The sequence below is a fragment of the Falco punctatus genome, assembly GCF_963210335.1.
Source record: "Falco punctatus genome assembly, chromosome: 5".
Classification (NCBI taxonomy): domain Eukaryota; kingdom Metazoa; phylum Chordata; class Aves; order Falconiformes; family Falconidae; genus Falco; species Falco punctatus.
In genome coordinates this window covers 38,781,823-38,786,224 of record NC_137584.1, presented here as the reverse complement: position 1 = coordinate 38,786,224, position 4,402 = coordinate 38,781,823, and the positions used below count along the sequence as shown (strand labels likewise).

The window sequence follows — 4,402 nt, the reverse complement described above, 5'->3', positions numbered from 1 at the left end:
GTGAGCGACCCCGCCGCGGACCCCCCCGGCCGGCCGGCCCGCACCGCCACCCTCTCCGGGCCGCCCGGGAGGTGAGACACGGTGCCCGGGCCAGGCCGCGCCCGCCTCCGGCCCGCGGTCAGCCTGGCCCCCCGCGCCGCCTGCCCCCCGCCGCGGCCGGGGGTCGGGCACAGGCCTCCCCCCGCTCGCCGTTAACGTGCGGCCCGCCCCGGCCGGGCAGGAGGCTCCGCTCCCAGGCGGGGAGGGTCGGGGGGCGAGCGCCGGGCCCCTGGCCGTGCCCGGAGCGGCGCGGGCGCAGGCAGGTTGCAGCGGCCGGGGAGAGAAAGGGAGCGCAGGGCCGGAGCCCGCCCCGCCGCCCTCCCCTCCCGCTGGCACATGTCGGCCCGACCCTGCGGGACAGGCGGCTCCGGGGCAGGAAACCCTCGGGGCGCTGGAGGTGGCGAAAGGGGGCGGGCAAGGGCGGTAATGCAGGAGCTGCCCCCCTCCTCCCGACCCCGAGGCGGGTTACCTCGGTGGGCTTTTTTTTGTCTGCCTGCGACTTAAGCAGAGCCGAAAGGCGGCTGGTGGCAGAGGAGGGCTGAGCAGTCTGGTGGTGGGCTTTAGTTGTTGCTGCTTTTTTTTGTTTCTTTAAATACTCGGCTTTGTGCAGAAGGCGCCTCTTGGAAAGCAACCTGCTCTACTCCAGCGGCTCTCCGGGCCGCTGGTGCAATCCCCGGGGTGGCTCTCCCAGGGCGTGACGGACGGAGCGCTTCGGCTCCCCGTCTCCGAAGGCTGCCAGCCCTCTGTGTAAAGTAAATATCAAGAGCAGGTTCGTAGTCCCGAGTTCACGTGTTGTACTGGAAAAACACAGTGGGTAATTTCTTCCTAATGAAATGGGTGTTTCTGATGGCTGAGGGAGGCTGGCTTTTGCTCTTTTTATAAAAAGCAATGGCCAAACCACACCCTACCGCTACCCCTTGTCATGTTCCCTTTGGCTGGTTCGTGCTGTGGGTCTGGTTTGAAAGCGGCGGCGGGGGAGGGCTGGGCAGGCAGGTTACAGCCCTGTTTGTGTGTGACAGCGCTCCCTGCTCGGAGGGTGGAGGCTGGTCATGTGCGTGTTCCCGGGGAAAAGGAGGAAATTCACACTTGCTCTTGGCCTGGCCCTGGTCCTGGTTGTTTATTAACAGAAGCCTCAGAAAACACGTTGTCTTGGGCTTTGGAGCTTGCTCCTGCCTCTGCGCCCAGGTGCTGGCTGCTGGTGTAGCCACGAAAAAGTCTTGAAAGCGATTGTAAGGTCGTTAAGGCTCTGAGAGCTCGAAAAGAATTGCTTCGGGTGTTTTCAGTTCTGCTCATTGCAAGCTATTTCTTGAATGCCGAGATGAGAGTTTTCTGTGACTATTTCCTACATCTGGCAATATTTATCATGATTAAAGCTCCTTGCTTATATTGCATAGGTTTTAACAGTATCACTGTTGGCTGACAGTGGCTTGTTCAAAAAAGTGGGCTGATGCTAGTGTGAAGGAGCCTTCGTGATTGCATCTGAGAACATAGCACAGTCTTTCTGGAACTGCAGGTAGACTGCTAACTGTCTGTGGCTTATTTTTTGTCTGATTAATACCTTTGTCCATTCCCAACACGTTCTGACTCCAACCTATTTTCTTTGTGTTTATGTCAAATTGTGCTTCTGTAGTTTGGTTAGTAAGTAGTTTAAGAAATCTTAACATTTTTTAGGTCAGCTGTACATGTTTATTATAATTAAATAGACTTTGCACAAAAAGCTACCAGCTTCATTATAGTTATTATGAAAAGAAATAGAATTTTACTTGCATTAGTTCCACACCTCTGCAGTTAAGCCTCTGAACCTGTATAGGAGGATACTTCCTGCTGTCAATGATGTTCATTTCAGTTGAACTACTGATAGTAAAAATTAAGTGCATGCATATCTGTTTAAATGTCTGAGCATTTTAGACTCCTGGTTCTAAAAATGTTTAATAAGACTGCAGGTGCATTTACAACAAATTGGCAGTAGGTAACAGTTTTATTGAGAAACTATATTTTCCTTCTGGGTAATTACAAATACAAATGTTTGCGTTTTTTTCACTATTAACCCTGAGCTGACCCAAAATTGGCAATATTTTCAACCCAGTTGGTGCGATTCACATGTGTACTATTTATCAGCTTAAATGAAAGCCCTTTTACTAAACTGCTTGGGAGCTGACAATCCTCTGTGGTTTTCCCTGCTTTTCCAGTCTCAGCTTGACTGTAAGGCATGTCTTGCTTATTGTAGGGGCTGCAGCGTGCGTGGCGTCTGTGAAGGTGCAGTAACCTGGATATGACTTTTGGTTGGGTATATCTGAGCTGGGTCACGTGGATCATTTTAAACTGTTCAGACGTGGTCATTGGCCTGCGATGTTAACTTTGCAACTTGCACGTGCCTGTACTGCAAACTGTCGCCCGGGAGCTTCTGGCTGTATATATCATGTTCAGAATATCAAGACTTGATGCCTTATAGTGATTCTCCAGGCATTTCTTCAGTGTAAACAATCTGGTTTAAGTGACTTGTCTGTTAGATTTCCTGTATAGCAAGAGTAGGATTTTCCAGAGGAGCTAATCACTTCCTTAATAATAGGGTTTCAGGGAGATTCTTCAGAAAAGGAAAGGAAAAGTGAAATCTAATGTAAATTGACTATAGAGTTCTGACCGTATAGCTTAAGCAGTGACAGTGAGAGGTACTCACATGTAACCTACTGATGTACCTTGGTGTTAGTTTCAAAAGTGTAATCCTTTAGTGAGGCGCGGCTGCTCTAAATCTACTGGGTCCTCATCACTTGAATCTCCATTCAGTGGTGGAGACTTGGTTTTGAATGTATAGAGTAGTATTTTGAAAGTAGTTTAAATGTGTGGGTTTTTTTCAGAGAAGTGCTTCATGAAATGAATCAGTTTGAATTCCTGTTAATATTTTATTGTGTAGATACTTCCTAAGGGATTAGAGATCCATTTGTCTACTTGCTGCTTTTGAGAGTTATGCACAAATTATTTTTTAAAGCCTGTAAGATTTTGAAAAGCAAGAGCCTTGGGTAGGATATATTGTTGAGTTCTGTTAGTAACTTTTTCTTAACTTGTGTGTTAGGAAGTTACTCAGGTCATTCAGTGCTACATTTGCCCAGCAAAATGGGGATAAAGGGAACTTTCTGTTCTATGCTTCAAGTTGAGTATTCCTCCATCTGTATCCCATGTGAAGAAGACTTCTTAGGAGTGAGGGTTTCGTATCTTCACATGCTTTCACTGAAGTTACTTGTGGATTGAGAGCAAGGTGGTAGTTTTAACTTCATTAGGTATTTACCTATTCTAACACTAGTTGCTGTTCTGAGAAATCTGTTAATGATTTGCATTATATTAATTCTGATTTTTTTTATTATTCAAAAAGTAGCTGGGAGAAGCTCTGTGGCTTCAGAAGCTTATAAATGAACAAAACTAAAACCTCTGTTCTTAAAGTTCTAGCAGCCAATATTATGTATTCTCCAATGTTGTCAGGAATGATGCTAGGTACAAAGCTTTCCTAAATAAGTATGTAATACTGATATTAATTCAAACTTGATTAAGCTTTACTGTCACTACCTTAAATGATGAGGCAGCTACTCGCTCCTGCAAGTATAAAAAAGATATAGCAGGTTTTGGGGAAATGTGAAGTGAATCATGCTTTTGTTTGTAGATAGATCAACACTCAGAGTCAAAATGAAACAGTGTATTAACACTTTGCTTTAAATCTGCTTCCCCTTTCTGTTCATTGTATTAAACAAATGCGTGGATGTTTTTACCATTTGGCTTGCCTGTGTTTTTTTTTCTTCACCCCACCTGGCCCCAAGGATAGAAGCACAGTAAAAAGACCCAGATCTTTTGCAGTAGGGAATAAGTTGATATTTTGATCTTGATTGACATCTTGGGTGATTATAGTACCCAAAGTTTACAAAAAGGAGAAAGTTTGAAGTAATGATTGGGTAACAAGTGCACAGTTATTCAGAGGCTTGTAGATAAAACCTTATTTTGCATTTATACACTTTTTTTTTTCTTCAATTAAAGTGCTTACTGGAATTAAGTGACTGAGTATATAAAATAACTGCATATGGATATTTTGGGGGAGAGCAAGGAAAAGAAAGGCACTGTAGACTAGTCTGTTTATTGAATAGAATAAATCCTCCTGAAAGCATTTAAGGCTTGGTTTAAGATGCCATTTGTGAACTAGGTGTTAAAATTGTTGTTGAACTTGATGACAAAATAAGGTTTTATCTTTAGCGTATGCTTGGAGAACTGTATATGAGAGGAAGAACACTGGTTTTTCTGAACATGGTTTGTGGATAAGGAATGTAAATTGCATTTAATTTTTTGAGATGGACACTTTAGAACAGGTGGGTTTTCTTTGGTA

At 45.2% G+C, this 4,402-nt stretch overlaps 1 protein-coding gene across 20 annotated transcripts in view; it reads left to right on the top strand.

The window, feature by feature from the left end:
• The window catches only part of AFDN (afadin, adherens junction formation factor), a 168,868-nt gene that overhangs the window by 39,264 nt on the left and 125,202 nt on the right, over positions 1-4,402 (top strand). The window lies entirely within an intron of this gene.